Source organism: Agelaius phoeniceus, chromosome 4 (genome assembly GCF_051311805.1).
Source record: "Agelaius phoeniceus isolate bAgePho1 chromosome 4, bAgePho1.hap1, whole genome shotgun sequence".
NCBI lineage: Eukaryota > Metazoa > Chordata > Aves > Passeriformes > Icteridae > Agelaius > Agelaius phoeniceus.
Genome location: NC_135268.1, coordinates 31,427,659 through 31,444,835, shown reverse-complemented (window position 1 = coordinate 31,444,835; position 17,177 = coordinate 31,427,659). Strand labels below are relative to the sequence as shown.

Sequence of the window (17,177 nt, the reverse complement as noted above, 5' to 3'; positions counted from 1 at the left end):
ATGATTCCACTCGGATTTTTCCAGGATTCTGGGTATTTCTTGGAACGTAATTCTTCCCTGCTCCAACTTTAAGAAGCAACAAAAGACCCCACAAATGCTCTTAGTCACTCTCCAGATGTTTAAAGCAGAAGCAAAGAGCCTCTCCGGAAAACTGTGCGACTGACACACAAACCAGCAGCAGCTTCTACTACAGAGCCATATATTTGACCTGACTCAGTCTCAAGTCAAATATTCAAGGCAGCAAGTAGTAAACTCATATTCAAGGAATTTGAGAATCAAAGCTAACAGACTGTTCAACTTTTCTATAAACATTAATGAAAATGTATATTATTATTATTATTATCATAGTTAATCTATTTACTTGCTTACTTTTTTTTTTTATTTCACAGATCAACTCTGATTTTACTCGGCTGTTACCAAAGAAATAAAAATAAAAAAAATTAGTGCCTGCCATTTTTCAGCTAAGCAGAGAAGGTTGTTAGAAAGCTGCTTGTGAATATGCACACACTACTGAAGTAAAGCAACATAGAATTAGCTTTGTCTTCCAGTATAACAGCTGGTGGGTTTTGCAGACAAGGTAGTATTTGCATCTCTAAATACAGTGTATCTTTTCTTTTGAAAAAACCAAATCATATGCAAGTATTTCAGCTAACTGAGACTAACAAAGCTTCCCACAAATAAAAGAACACAAAGCACCATTTGCATCAATAAGAAAACACGTGGGGCTTAAATACTCTCTTTGCCACCCCGACTCAATTAGGACAGATATAGCTATTTTAGAAGTTTAAAATGTTGTCCCAAGCTCTTTAAGCACGGTTTCCATTTTATTCCACTCTTGATGAGTTAAGTAGTATTAAAAATCATTTAGTGTGACTGAAATGTAATCTAAATTCCTGTTGAAAATACAAATTCTGCACACATCCTTTACTTTCCACTTAATGATCATTTAGCCAGATCATTTTATGTATCAGGCAGATCCAGCCTGGTTTCCCTGGACAATATGCCCACAGGGTGAAGGCATGTTGTAATCCAGTTTATAATGAAACATCAGGCAGTGTGTGCGCATGTATCAGGGTTTGGGGTGCCTGTGCCAAAATACTGCCCCTCTAACTCCCTTAACATGTGCTGGACTCAATCAAAGAGAGAGCACAAGGTATGTTTCATTTTAGCTCCAACATTTAAGAGTAGCAGGCATCTGGACAGCAGGATTCACAGTTTAAAAGAAGGCCAGAGATTTCAGGCATGCTTTTGGAGACATAGTTTTTTTATCTTTGGTTCGGGGAGGTTTGTGGTTTTCTTTTTAAACTGTCTGAGGAATCCGTATTGCAAAGAACAAGCAAAAAGTTTCACTCCCACAACAAGAGGATCCAAGGCCTTTTATTTCTGCCAGTGGAACAAGACACTTATAACAAAAATCAAGAGATAAAGTTCAGGAGCGGCACCCCCAGAACTGAAGACTGTCGGACGGAAGCGTGCAGGTATAATTTAGTTGCTTGCTCATTTCTAACACTGCATTTACATACACTAAAACAGAATGACCAATATCACTCAAATTACTATCTCCATTTATGGTCAGTGGTAAGGACCACATACCCCTCTGAACTGATCCCGTAACATACCTCATGGCCAAAGGACACTGCTGGAGCCACAGCTGCAGCCACTCTGATAGGGAAATACACCTCCAAAAGAGAGATTCCTTCAAAGTACTGTTCTGTTAAAATTAACTCTGAAAAGTTGCCTGCTGACAATGAGCTGATACTCCACAAATTATCCTGCTTCTTCAACAGAACAAAAATGTGCTACTGTGGCAAGGAAATGAAGACAAAAGACATAGCATTTCTCTGAGATTTTTCTTGTTATGTGTTGATACGTGGGTTCCTTCTCCTTAGTGAAGAGGAAATTGATTCAGTCTTGCACTTTACCCCCATAGCAGTTACAACCAGACTCATTCAAATAGGTTTATTGTATGTGTATGTCTTTTGTGCTGGGAGATGGGGGTGGGGGGTGGTCATTATATGCTTTGTTTTGTTTGTTGTTTTTCTGGTTTTATTTTAAAAAGAATAGGCTACTTTTCCTCAGAAAATTGCTGCATTTCATTGTTGCTGTTGACTTAACTGTGTCACTGCTGACTACTGAAGAAAGTTCTGGAGAAGAAAATACATAGTACATGCCATCTTTGTTGTGCCATGGAAGAGTGATCAAGCTTCTCTTGTCATCCCTTGTAAATGTCCTGGGTTTTGAATAACTTATTGTTTCCCCTGTTACAAACACAACCTGAATTCATATTCTTAGGGAAGTCATGATTATTAAGCTACCAAAAAAACTCAAAGTTAACTTACGGGTCATATGTAGATATTGATTATATTAAATAAGTCATCCAAACACTCCAAGTTAAGACTTATGGTCTGCACTGAAGCCTATACTATAAACTGACTGAATGAGAGTACAAGAGATTTTAAGGTCAGCAGAAAAAAAAATATTGGGTTAGTTCAAACTAAATGACCACCTAATACAGTCCTGGCAATTAAGGCTGACTGAAAAGTAAGAGATGTGAGAGACCAGAAATCAGTTACCCAAAGCCAACATACTGGAAATGAGGATTAGATTAGGAACACAAATAGCATAGGATGGGCTGTTACAGCCATCACACAGCTCCACACATCCCTAATTTGACCCTGGTGCCAGGAGAGCAAGTGGGGTGAAACAGCAAAGTTTTGTCATTGTGGAGCCATGCCCACAACCAGGAATCAAGGGGCCTAAGTCTTCCTTATGAGCCGGCGGCCTCTACCTTTCACTGCTGCAGTTGTGAACCCATGCAGACCCAGCAGCTTCCAGAGAGCAAGTGCAACTTCCACCCCTCACTCCACATCCTCCAGCAGTCCAGGCTGCAGCTCACACCCTCTGAGAACAGCAACAGCTTCCTCCCATGTGGATTTGTAGCCAGAGAGCATGTCTGCCCCAAAAGAAGCTCTGCTAGGTCCTGGTTCCCCCCCACCAGCCACAGCCGTGAGCCATGGTCATTCCCTCATCTTATGATCCAGCAGAGCAGATGCTTTTTCCCAAAGCTTGTGATCCAACACAAGGAATTTATCAAAGCCTGGGAGGCAAACAACTTGAAAGGTTTGCCTGGGATGTAATGCTGGAAACTTTCCCAGCAGCCCAGCACCCATCCTCCTATGACTTTGCCACCCTCTTTTATTTCCTTCTACCTTCTGCTTATGCCTAGTTTAGCTTGCCAAGATTGCAGCTTTTGCAGCACAACTGCAGCACGGCTGGGACAGCCTGGCCTCCCTGCTCAGCCAGCCTGAGCCTTTCTGGCAGGACTGCACTTCCTGCCTCTCTCCACCACTCAAGTTGCAAGTCAGGAAGCACCAGACAAAATCTGCTTTTCTCCCCCCCCCCGTGTTATTCTTTCTTTTCCCCCTATTGCCATTGAAGTGGCACTGCAGTCACCAGAAACAATCTCTGTATTCTGGCATTCCTTCTGCACAGCAATGGGCTGACCTTCAGTGTCACTGTCAGATGCAGATGTCATGAATTAGACTTTTTTAAAATAGTTTTTAGCTGCTGAAGGTGAAGGAATAACAGGAATAGAAGCCACTGCTACAAATTAAAGCCTTGCTTAATAGGGTTACATGTTTAATGATTTATTCTTTTTTCTTCCTCCTTTCCCCATCCTGTAATCAAAGCTCACAAAAGAGTGAGCTCCTGAAACGTGGGTGGACCTCTTAAGACATCACCATACTAATGCTTTACACTCCAGTTTGTGGAGGGAAGGTTAGGGCTGGCATCTAATACCCACATTTATTCTCTCCTCATCCCCACAACTTGTGCCTCTGCAGTAGCCCTTCTCCACCCCACTTTGGAGGTGAATAGTCCTGCTTCTATCCCCAGAGACCCTATCTCCCAGCTGTCCTGTCTTTGGATGGAGAGGGGACCTACTGGTGGCTGCCTGGCACACACCAAGGGACAAGTTTGGCAGGTTAGAGCTTGTGTGATCACACAGTCATCACCAACTAAGAGGTTATTTGTCTGAGGTGTTCAGTACCTCTTTTTGAGTTCAGGGTCTTGCACAATAAATTCCAAAACAGCCGGAACACACTAAATTTACTACACATGAGACAACATCACATGGATGGGCATCCATGAATCCTCAACCAAATACCCCAAATTTTCAAAAAGGAGATTTCAAAGAGAAGGGGTAGGAAATTAATAGGAAGGACACATCAAGGGAAAGAAAAGGATAAAAGTATCAGATTAAATTACAGCATCAGAATTGTAACTTAGGGCCCTTTCCATGTTTAATAGAATGTCATATTCTCAGGGGAGCTCCTAAAAAAATCTGCAGTAAGGTATGTCGAAGTAATTATTTCAGGAACTAGATGTAATGCAGTCATAAGTAAAAGAATTTTAAATTTTATATTTGGCATCCAAAGCAGTAAGAGCATCTCTACTGAAAAAACCCTTCCCTGACTACCATTACTATTACCATCACCCTTACATTTACACATTTTTGACTCTCTAGGTCCACCTATTTTGTGAACACTGACAGGTCTCTGTTCAGCCTTTATAGGTACACAGGCACAAATAAAACCAAGACAAATAATTAAAACTGCACATGAAAACACTGCTGCTTCCATAAACATCTGCTGGGAAATGTTACTTGAAATAAAAGTGCTCCATGAAGGCTCCACACTAATTAACTGTTAACACTTCCAGGAGCAGGAAGACAGGCAATAGAGCAAAAAGAAGGAGGCTGATCAGGAATCCATTCGGAAAGAGGTCCTTGGTCTTTTCTATGTACTATTAGATATAAGATATGTTAAAAAATGCTCTAGGCATTTTCTTCAGAGTTGCTGAGCAACAGGAAAAAAACAATAAATGCAAGCAGAAAATGTTCAATGCTTTTGGTACTGAGCTGTATGGTGAAGATTGTAGAGACCATCCCCTCCACTCCCTCCTGAGACTGGATCTGCCCCACGCTGCATGTCCACTGCAGCTCTCACTTTAGGGGAGATAACACACTTCAGGTGCTGGAGTCTAGTCACATATTCTCTGATGACCACCAAAAATGACTCTGTTGTTTCCATTTAATTCAGTAGGATTTTGGTGAACTAGCATGAAGTTCAAATCGGCAAGGGAGAAGGCTGCACTCAGCAATCATTACAAGCCACGTAACCTCTTCACAAAATTAACTTAAGAGAGTGCCAATCCTTTAGATTGTTTTTCTTGCAGCCTTCAAAACTCCCACTTCCCATCAAATATAACACATGAAACACAACCTAGGAGGTAAAGAAACCCAAACCACCTTAGGTGTCTCACAGCAAGAAACAGGAGATAGATTCTAAGTATTAAAAAAAGCAAAAATGGAGGCAGAAAGGGAAGGAATTATCATCTTAGCACAAAAACACATATTGGAATAAGGACTAAGAAGGAGGGAGAAGAAAGAGCTCCGCTCCAGCATGTGAGCAGCCTGAAATCAGGTTCACATCCTCTGAAACATTTCTATTGTTTAAACACAAAATATTGGTTGCTGCACCTCCATATTTACCTTAGCTGTTGAGCAGTACCCACCTCATTTTCTTGTCCACAGCCCAGCAACGATGTTAACTTTTATATCTGCCAAGTCTTCTTCTGAACCAAAATATCTTTCAAAAACACAGCAATAAGTCTAAACATGTATGTGGTCGTTGGGTTCAGAGAAAACCTTGCTCAAGCGTTAAGGGGCAGGCAGAAGTTTACCCAGGCAGGCTCTTTATGTTGGCAAAAGTGCAATGCTGAGCTTTCACAGCAAGTAGGTAAACACATAGCTATGTGCAGCAGGTAGTCTGGCAGCACCAGCAGTAGTGAGAAACAATGTCAGGACAACCTTGGCAAAAGGAGCTCTGTGGGTTTTAACAATGGTTGTGGGCACAGGAGCTGAACAGCCCAAACAACTGTAGCAAAAAGCCATCTACAGCTCTCGGTGGGAGCTCAAAGTGCTCAGGGCTCGAGCGTGCCAGCTGTGACGCTGTGTCCTCCACCTCCACACTCACAGGGACACTCTATTTGACTTTCCAGCAGTCAGTTCCAGCAGTTCAAAACCTGGAAACACCCAATGGCTGAACTTCACGCAGTAAACATGTCCTTCCAGTCTTCAGCAAGGACACTCATTTGCTGATTGCCCGCCAGCGCTCCTATTTAAAGAACTGTTGTTATTGGAAATAGCTGAAACCTTTCCACAGCAGGGATTAAGTGCTCCCTGCACCTTGTGCCTTTCCTGCAGGAATGCATCAATTCCCAGCATGTGCTTCCACAGCAGAGTTTTACCACAGCCACAGTAACATGTGTTATCTGCCTGCAAAGTACATCAAACCCCTGGGTGGGCAGGATCCCCAGACAGTCCTACCAAGTGGCCACTCTGGCTCAGCCCAGGCTTTCCCCAAGCCTCCTCCCTGAAGTACAGGGTTTTATACATGACACAAAGCTGTCTACCTTTACCCTTCATCTCCAAAAACAACTCTCCTAAGCTTCCTCTTAGACATCTCTTGCAGGTTCAGGCCAGATGCCCAAAGGCCCTTATGGGGTATTGCCAGGCTGCTCATGAGCAAATGCTCAGCTCTGATGTAGGTTAGATTTCTGCAAAAATTACATTCTCAGGAGACCTTGTACATACGCTCCTGCATGAATGTCAGTCTTTTCAACTGGCATCACAACTTAAGAAGCAACAGCTAATGAAAGAGGAATAAAGCAGAACCACTCATATGCACAATTTTAAGACTCTCCCAAGCTGAACTGGGATATACAGGACATTCATTTCTGCATGAAAACACATCCATTTTACGTTACAGGAAACCAACTACATTTTTGTGTACATGAAAAGCAAATTAGGAGACAGTATCAGAAACTATAATATAATAACCATGTGAATGCATCTGTCTGTTGAACAAAAAAAAGGCACTTGGAAAAAAAATCTGGCATCAGGAGAGATAAGAACAGTATTGTCTTAAATCAACCACATTATCACTTGGATTGTGATAGCCCCTGGAGATCTCTTTCAAGTACCAGAATCCTGCTGTGATAGGCACCTGCTACACAGCATACAAGCTCCCTTGCAAACATAGGTAACCCGCATCTTAAGGCCAAACACAGTCAGACTGTTGCTATGTAACTGTATCTGTGACACTAAGCACTTTCTACACTACGAAGTAAGTTTGCATAGCCAGCCATCAATTTAGATAAGGACTGTCTTTGTACAGAAAGACGTGCAAGACAGTGGCTCAAATAGTATGAAACTCTTGCAGTCAGGAATAGGGGCAGATCTTAGAATCCTCTTTCCTTTGCAAACTCTATAAGTGGATATAAGAACTGCCTGAGATTTTAGGAATAGTCCTTGTGATAACTGTGATAAGATGCACCATGTTGTTACTGAAACAGATTATACACCTAAGTGATAAAAACCATGAGAGGTGTATGCAGAGTAACCAGATGTAAGCACTGATATTACAAGGAATTGAGAAATCCTAGTGGAAAGCCAGTTACAAACAGGACATGGAGACAGCCCTGCCTCAGGTACATAACTTCTCTAACTCAGATTCCACAGTGTGCGGCTCTTAGGACTTATTCCAAATAACTTAAATGCTTTTGGAAGGTTGATGAAACAGTAGTCATTAGGTTTTTGGCAGGTGGAGTCCACTTGAGTTAAATTTTATTCACAATGTATTGTTTTTTCACTATTTGTATCTATTGCTTCTTACTATTCCTTTTTACAGGCCACAGAGGAGAAGCCTCTTTTGCAGATACCAGTAATGTGCTGGATAATTCTTCACCCTGTGAGCTATAAAACCCATTGTCCAGGGTGCTACAGTTGTTAATATTTTACAGGCATTCCAGGAGAGTGGGACAAATTCCTGGTGAATAAATTTATTAAAGACACCACTTCTACCAGGAGCAGAACTGGAAGCAGAAATTATTGAATACAGAAGATCATTTTGAAGAGTACCACGATATCTCTGATCCATTCTTGTGCTCTTCTGTAGGCATCTACTGTCAGCAACCATCCAAATTATAAGGCTAGGCTAGATTTACTTTTGATTTGACCCAGAAAAACCTTATATTTTCTGAGCTGAGATGCACAAAGATCTGCTGTTCCCAAAACTACTCAGAGCAGACTAAGAATTATGTAATAAGAGAAGAACCAGTTCTTTGAAGAGGATCCAGTAAAACTTAGAAGTACTTTAGAAAGACCACATATTAACCCACATTGTAGTACGGTATCAGAGTAAGACTCAGGAGAAAAAACCACCATCAGATGCTATGAAATAATCTGTGGCTCTACTTGACATGTTGGCCCTAGGTTTCCTAACTTCAGCACAGTGCAATTACTTGAGTTCTAGATATCAAATTAAATCTGCTTTCAAGATAAAAATACAAAACAACAACAACAAAACAAAACAAAAAAGAAACAAAAAACCCCCCACCAAAATAACCTAGAAACAATACAAACCAGCACCTGCAGAGGTTTATATTGTGGGAGTTAGTCCCTGAATGTTTACATTACCGCTTCCACCAATAGAGGGATTACAGGAGAGAAAGTTGTAGAAGGGAATTTCATGAATACTGTTTCCTTACTGGAAAAGAAACAGAAAAAGCAAAACCAAATCAAAAAACCTGTGTCAATGCAGAGAAACATGGCAGCTTTTCCTTTTCATGAGTTTATGTATGTTGTAAATGGCTTGCTCCTCAGTCCTGCATTTTCATTCCTGGGGGTCATTTTAGTTCCTGAAGAATTTTTAAGTAGAGGGATTTACAGTATTTGCAACTTACAGCTGTTCACAGAAGAACCAGAGAGCCCCGAAGACATCATTGAAACTGCTGACACCTGCTCTTTTGGAAGTCCCATTTCTCACAAAATATGCAAGTTCTCAAATAGTACAGATCATGGGCCAAATATGGCTGGGGCTAAATATGGGCCACTTACTGTCTCTCCAAGGACCACTACAGAGATTAATGCATTCAGAGGCACACAAAATCCCTGATTGCTGGGATCTTTTCAAGAACATTTCCAAGTTTAGCTCAATCTTTTGAGTGCAATCTGTTGTTGTTCTGTAAGTAATTGTTTCAAGTGTATTTTCTCAAGATTCCATCACTATTTCAGAGGGCTTTTGTTCTGCAAAAGGTGCAGGAGCATTTTGCACTTTCATGTTTTCATACTATTCAGAGTTATGTAGTTCAAAATAATATGGGCACTGTTCTTTCCTTGCTAAATCAACTCCTGAGCACTTCACAAAACACACTGGTAGATATCACACACCTTCAGGCTCACAAATAACCAGGTTCTGCTGAACTTTGATGTAGAATGAGGCAAGCACAGTATAGATCATCACAGGTACTAACGCTCTTTTTAAGCCATCAGTCCAGGCATGACAAATTTCCAAATTACACATTTGCTGAAGAAGTATCCTCAAAACTAGCATTCCAAACCCATTATATATAAAAGAAAAAAAGAAAAAGAGAAGAAAAAAAGAAAAAAAAAGAAAAAAAGAAGTGGGATTGTCATTCTTTGTTTCGAGAACTACAAGAAAAAATATCAAGAACAGAAGCTCATGGCAGCACAAAACAAATAGCTTTCCATGACAAAAGAACAGAAAGTCACCCATAAATAAACTGATCATACACATGTTTAGGCAGACTAATAACACTTAGACAAATAAATCCATACTGGATTAGGAGCAAGCAAATTGCTGAACAGTCATCTCAAGCATTTAAAATCTGATCAAATGTAATTGCATCTACTTCAATCCTTATGTCTCTTCCACAAAGAGCATCCACCTTGGCATAAGGACTGAAAATCACCATCCATGTAATTAACCACTCCTACAATGTATCTAAAATTGATAATATTCAGATGGTTTTAAAGTGAGACAGAATTAATAATAATTTTACACATGAGCAAAAGTACTGAACACAAAAAGCAGAGCTGTTTGGAGTTCTTCCAGGGGAATATTAAGTATATACGTGATTACAGTAAATTTTTTAAGTCATTTCTCTTCTCCTAGGTGCAGGGCATATTCTTATGTTATTACCACCTAGGTTTACTGTTTAGCAATAAACCATCACAGCCATTTCAGCATGAGTTTCTTTTGATGCTTGTGTTAGCAAGGTCACCATGTAATGTAAGAAGTGCCAGAATACAAGCTGCTAACATTTTACACGTGTCTATGATTAGTCTCTTCTTAATTTAGCTGTGCCTCTTTTAACCCTACTGCAACTAGACAGATGGATAGAGCCAGCCAACATCTACCTGCTACATCTACCTGTTCAGTACCTCAAGAACTATATGTCATTTGCATTTCCAATTTCAATTCTTCCTTTTGAATGAGATTTGCTTCTGAATTTTTGCCCTAAAGTCCAGCTATCAACTAGGAAGGCTGCCTGTTTGCCAGCAGACTTCTCAGCTGACTAGATCCTTGGCTGTCCCCACACAGAACATTAGTGACATGTTACATAATTTGTTTCAGAGTATGGTATTCCAGTTATAAACTGTTATCAAGCTAAATTACTGACTTCCAGCTAAAATTACCTTTCAAAATAAGTGATGCCCAATCCAAATATAACCAGGCACCCCAATTATTAGAAGGAGTGACATGCAATATGTCTACAGATTATGGACAGAAAATGTTTAGACAGCCTGTGGTAGAAAACCAAGGCAAATACCTTTAACGTTGCAATTCATACAATAAATATTTATCTATTTAAACCACAGAAATAAAACATGGTCTTGACAGAAATAAAACCCTTCGGAAAGTTTGACATGAAATGCCATTTTCATTTCTCCAAAGGTCAGCCTGAGCTTTGTTCAGTGGAAGGCATTCTTTATTTCAGTTGATCAAAAATAAAAAGGAAGGAAAAAAATCTAGTGCACAAAACAGGAATTCTTCCAAATTTCATTTGTTAAGTGTTTGCAACCCAGCAGCTCTTTCCTTTACAGACATGTTAACACAAACCTTACAGCACACCAAGGGACTGCCTGCAATCCATTCATGTCACATAACAAATAGAAGAGCAAGTCCAACTCTAACAGAAGGATCATATCTTGAAAAGTAACTTATCAAAAATTGAGATATAGAGAGGTGAAGTGCATTTATGTGACTGCTAAGCCCTGCTCGTGTCCCTTCGGTATTCTAAAAACCTCTAAATAGTCATTATTTTCTTTCCTATATTGATTTATTCCAACAAATATTGATTCTTGTTTTCAGTCTAGTTTTTTTAACAGCCCATGCCACGCATTTCACATGGTTAGCTCTCCCCACCTTTGTTATTTTTACCAGGAAACATTACAGAAAACAAAAGAACAACCTGCAAGTCTCTGGAAATAGCATATAATTACTGAGAATTATAATTTTGGTTGAAGGTGTCAGCCAAGTGCAGCATTTGCTACAGTGGATTGCAATCTGGCAGTCACTGGATTTCTTTAATAACTGAAAAAGACGTGTTTATATATGTTACCCTGCAAAATACGGATGGGCAGAATTCCAGGAGAAATTTTTTGGGCTTTGGAATTAGTGGCATTTTATAATAGAGAATACTGCATTGTCTGTAAACAACTGATTAAATCTAAAGTGTTATTCCCTTATATAATGCCATTGTGTTAAAGAACATTCTTTATAAACTGAACTTATTATTTGCAGTAATATATGCTTGCTGCTGTGTATAAAAAAATAGTACAAACTAGCTACACTTGTATCCTCAGACACATTTAATTCTGATGAGACAATGTGCTTGCCAGCAGATCAAATCAAATGCTTTTACATGTGTCTCAAGGATTTATCCTAACCTACTATCAAGGATTTATCCTAACCTACTATACATTGTGCCTTTGTTTTTATAAAAATAGTTCATATGTCTAGACACAGTACTTCATGTTTCTGCAAAACTGTGTATGTTTAATACTTTATGCAGACGATTAAATTTCAGCTTCAGTATAGTAATGTACAACACTTTGTTCTCTGGATTAGAACATCCAGTACCTTTCCAGTTAATTGAATTCCTCAGTTTTCCTCAAAGGAATCAGGAGCATCACTGTGTTTGCATAAGCTGTCCAAATTCTAGTTTTGTTATGAATTAATGAAATTCCATTATCAGGCAAAGACAGGCCCAGCATGCTTTCATGATTGCTTCAAGCACCAATTATCTGGGATTTTCCAGTAAACAACTTGAGCTTCAAGTTAAAACCAGGACTGTCAGAGAAAGAATAGTACCATGGGCTGGGGAAATCCCCCAGCAGAATTACCATCTTTGTCCAGGTAAGGTCTAATGTTCCAAACATTGTGCATGCTGCTGGACATAGCAGAATTCAGACAGCACTTGCACATGCCACCAGACCATGGACACTGCTTGTCTCAAATCTAGCCTCAAACACAAGATTTCATCAAATATCAGTGCCATGAAAAGGATGAACTTTTAAGACACACCTCCACCACTTCTCCAAAGCCTTAAATGTATACATACTTCTATTTTTTATTCTGTGTCGAGAAGGTTGCATTCCCTGTCTCCCTTTGCAAATTACATAAAGAAATCAAAAGATATTTCCCTGAAATATCTTGACTGAAATAATTGTTTGCATTATTTTAATCCTTCCGTCTTCCCAGAAACCCTGTAATCAAATCTAGAATTGGTTCTGTCATAAAACCCAATTAAAGTTTCCTTCTGGCCCTCAAGCAGTGTTACAGATGCTCCTTGAACCAAAGTTCTGTTTAGCCTTCTCCCTGAAGAAAGATGTCATTATTAAAGGCCTATCAAAGCCATTTCTCATGAAAAAGATGAATCTCAAGAACTGAAATGAACCCTCCATGAAGAAAACACAAACCTGTTCTTTATAACTAAATTGTGGGCACTGCAGGTCCAGGTCAGACATGGGAGTGTCTTCACCACTCAAGTTTGTAAAATGCTTTGCTGAGATGTTTGAGGAAACCTTTGGTTTATGGTAAGCAGTTCTGGATGAGGGCTAAAGCACAGAAGCCTTATTTCATTTTGTTAGCAGCTAACAGACTGATTCCTCCCCAAACTCTCTGGAAACAGGGAACAACCTCCTCTTTCTGCTGCCTGTGTTTTTGAGCAGGATGATACAATCCCAAGACCAGGTACAGCAGCTTTCCAATACCTTCACTCTAGAACCATGCTTTAGATATCATCCATAAAATTATGGGACTAACTTGAAAATAAACACGTTTATACAGATTTTAACAAAACAAACCTTTTAATATGCTTTTCAAGCCCTACAGTTTATATTTCCAAGTTTATTAAAAATATTCACATTGTCTAGAAGTTCTCATTAGTATTTCTAGTCAATGTCATTTGTTTTCACACAAGCAGCAATGTGGAATTTTGAGAAAAAAAACTTCTGATTATTAGATCACAATAGTTGGCCATAGACTATTATCTAGATAATAAATTCCTTGCCCACAAAAACAAAAAATCCAAGGCTGGAACAGAAAGCAACTTTTCTTAAGCTACATCCTTACCTAAGAAATAGTTATTTAGTCATTGTACTTTCACAACAATTTTCCCCCTATAAATTAACATTTATGTCATTGCTTTGGCCTGATAAATGTTTGAGTTCAGGATTATTTTCTTGGTCTGTTTCTTGCTTCATTCTTAGTATAATACCTGGTATATTATCTATAATTATACCCCTTTTTTTTTTACTTAAACCTATCAATCTGCCTGACAGTCTGCCTAGACTGCATTTTGAAAATAGCAAAATGAAGTAAGGGGAGAGTAATCAACCTACACCACTAACCTATGGAGAGGTATGAATCAGGTAATGGCTCAAGTTACACTTCACAAAAGCACCACAGAATATGGCAACATTAATGACAATTTCCAGCTTCAAAAAATGAACCACTGGGAAAAGTAAACTGTCTCTCCTAATAAGACCTTGGCATTGTCCTCTCAGATTTACAGAGTCATTATTTTGCTTTGAATAAACATCACTATTTCTTTCCTAGGCAAACTCCTTGGCTCTGTTTCAATTATTTCTTTTAAATATTAAAGAACAGGAAACATTTGTTTTCCCTTGTCACATCCTGTCTTCTTTACATAGCATCACACAGTGCCCTTTGAAGCTCCTGCTCTTACGGCAAGCCTGACATGCACAGTTCAATCAAAACATTTGCTATTGTCTTTTGCCAGCTACAAACAAATTTCTGCACAAACACTGAAAAGGTTTAAAGGTTCCGACAGCCGAGCTAAAGCCGAGTTAACACGACTGTCAAAGAAAGGCGGTGTCAAACTGCTCGGCTTCCCCGCTACCACCCTGACTCAAGAAAGAAAAAGAAAGACAAAACAATTCACTCACTCACACAGCAGAGCTGCTGGCAAGAGCTCACTGGCTATAAAACCACTGCTCTCACAAAATACTCGAAAGCAGAAACAGCACACAAACATTTAGAGACGAGCGTGAAAGGGTAACTTACATTATTTAGAAAGACAGTGGGAAAGGACTGCTGCAGTTTCTTCGTTATTTTACACTGCTCTCGGCAGAGCAGACAACCGAAAAAGTTCATCTAAAGAAATCCCTCCTTTTAATTCTCTCTCTCCCAGTTCATTTACTCTGGAGTCCCTCAGCCTGAAGAGATCCGACAGTCAAAAGTTTATCCCCTTGTATTTCCGAATGATATGGCCGACTTTCCTTGGACACATACCAATGATGCAGTAAAAATAGACAAAAGTGGGGGGGAGGGAAGAAGCAATCTAGCTTGAGCCTGAATCTTCTTAACTCAATGTTTTCTGTAAAAGCTGCTCTTATGTCAGAAGATCCCATTCCTACCCTAATTCGCGGAGCGCTCAGTCATCCATCTGGTTTTCATAAACTGCAAATTACAGGCAAACCAGGGAACGTACACGGTCCAGCTTTAGCAGAACTCCCCAAGCATCGGCCTTACGAGTAACCTGAGGTACAAAGGCTTTGAAAATAAACAGCTGGCCCCATGCCGGGATGGTGTCCCGTCCGCAGATGCCTGACGGCTCCCCCGGGCAGCCGGGGCACCACCCACCACTCGGGGAAGCGGCAGCCGGGTCCCCGCACTCCCCGCTGTGGAAACAAAGCGACCTTGCAGCCCTCCCCGGCTCCCAGCGCAAACAGCCTCTCTGGAAAGGGGCAGGGAAATCCAGTGCGTTGGGTGAAACCGGCAACAGCTTAGCAAGTCATTTACAGCAACCTGGTTTGTATAACAGATACGCGAAGGCTGATCCCCCTTACATCCTCGAAATGCTTCCAGGTGGGAAGAAAATCTAATGTGTTGCAAAGTTTTGTTTTGGTTTTTTGTTTGTTTGTTTGGGGGTTTTTATTGTGGCTTTTTTTTTCCTACTAAGGTAACTCAGAGCCAATGGACAGCTGCTGATCAGAGACCTTCTAGGGTGGTTCGAGCCATTCCTTACCAGAATGAACATTTTACCAAAAGACAGTCACAGAAGCAAAGTTTTGATATGCACCCCATGAAAGTCCATGCCTCAAAGCCCCCAAGTCACCTTCAGCCCCTATTTTCATCTATTTAAAGGTCTAGTGCCCTGATTACATTCAAGTACCAAAGGCTTGAGGAGTCACCTATATTTTTGGATACTTCATAGCTTTTGTGTCAGGACAGAATAAGATTCTTTTCCCAATAAAAAATCAAGAAAAAAAATGGTGGATAAAAAAAGTTTTGCTATTGCTTAAAATTAAAGTTTTGTCCGTATGTTCTTTAAAATAACAAGTTTTATTTAGTTGTTAGTTTAAGCAGAGGATTTTTTCAAGCTTTTCTACTGGGAACAATTTACTCTGCTTGAACAATGAGACTCTGAACAAGGCAGCTTTCACTAAAGCATCGGTGAATCAGTACAGTGAGTCATTAACAAAATAAAAACACCATTGTAAACACTCTGACTAAAAGTCCTGAGCCTTGTCACTTGCTCAGTTTTTCATCTTAGCACAATCAGGATTGTGCTGATTGTCTACTCATTTGTACCTGGGTCCAGGACTGACACAACTGGACTCTTAAAGCCAAAAGCAGGTGAATTATTAAAAAAAAATCCCCAAACAACAACAACAAAAACAACACCAAACCCAAAAAACAAGACTGTCTGATGAGTAGAAGCAAAGGAGGAAATTATGAATTAACTTTTTGTGTTTAGTTTTGCCTGTGCCATCACAATTCCTTCCAGTAGTTGTGTAACTCATTGAATAATTTCAGTCACATCAGGTAGAGATCCCAAAGGTGTTATATTCCTACAGCTTTTGTGAAAAAAAAAAGGCAGCTGTCCAGATGAGTGAAATACAATCCAGTGATCCAATGTAAGAGGCCACACATGAACTTAGCTGTATTATTAGTCACCAGGGCACCCCACACAAACAAGAAGCCTATGAGAATGGATTTCATGTGCCCTAAGGCTCAGCTGCTACCAAAGTTGGACAACTTTGCCTATATTCTAGCATTTTTCCTCTCTTCTGTTCTCTTGTCAAGGTAGAAAGCAGCAAAACACACAAAATGCACAGATGTCAGCTGAAGCAAAATATAGTATTTTTTGAAACAGCAATAAGCAGGGTTTGGTAACAGTTGAGTTATTCTCCCATTTAATAATAAACAAGTGGGGTGAACTGACTACCTCATGTTCTTACTGATATTTTCCATGATACCAAAGAACCTGATCCTTGTAGAGCAGACTTACAGGTTTGGGGACAGAAATTATTTCATGGGCCACAGCAGAGTAGTCCTTGTGTGGTTTTCTGAGCACGTAGGTCTCTCCCCACTGTACAAGGACAAGCTGAATGACTGTTATCTTTGGAGTAAGATCATTTTTTCTGGTGAGACATGGTAATAAAGAGAAGAGTAAGTGGAAATAACCACTTTCAGTTTGTGGTGCTTTTGCTGACTGAATGTTTTTTCTCCCAAAGGAGCAAATGTATTAATTCACACTGATCTCTCAGGTGGTCTTCAAGATATCTGTTCTCTCAAAAAAACAGTTCATTTACATCAAAGGTAGCTTTCACAAATGGTAATTCCTCAAGAAAACCTCAAGAAAATTCATGATTCAAAAACAGTAGACCAATTTTAAATGACCCTTCATTTTCAGGCTCTGAGGATCATCCTTACTCACTAACTTTATCTCCTTTTTTTTTGCATTTTTCATTTTGTCTTTTATCTCATCCTTATGAGGTA

The 17,177-nt window shown here is 39.8% G+C and overlaps 1 protein-coding gene across 15 annotated transcripts in view; it reads right to left on the bottom strand.

The window, feature by feature from the left end:
- TRIM2 (tripartite motif containing 2) overlaps nt 1–17,177 on the bottom strand; it is an 86,340-nt gene that overhangs the window by 43,307 nt on the left and 25,856 nt on the right. The gene's annotated exons all lie outside the window — the stretch shown is intronic.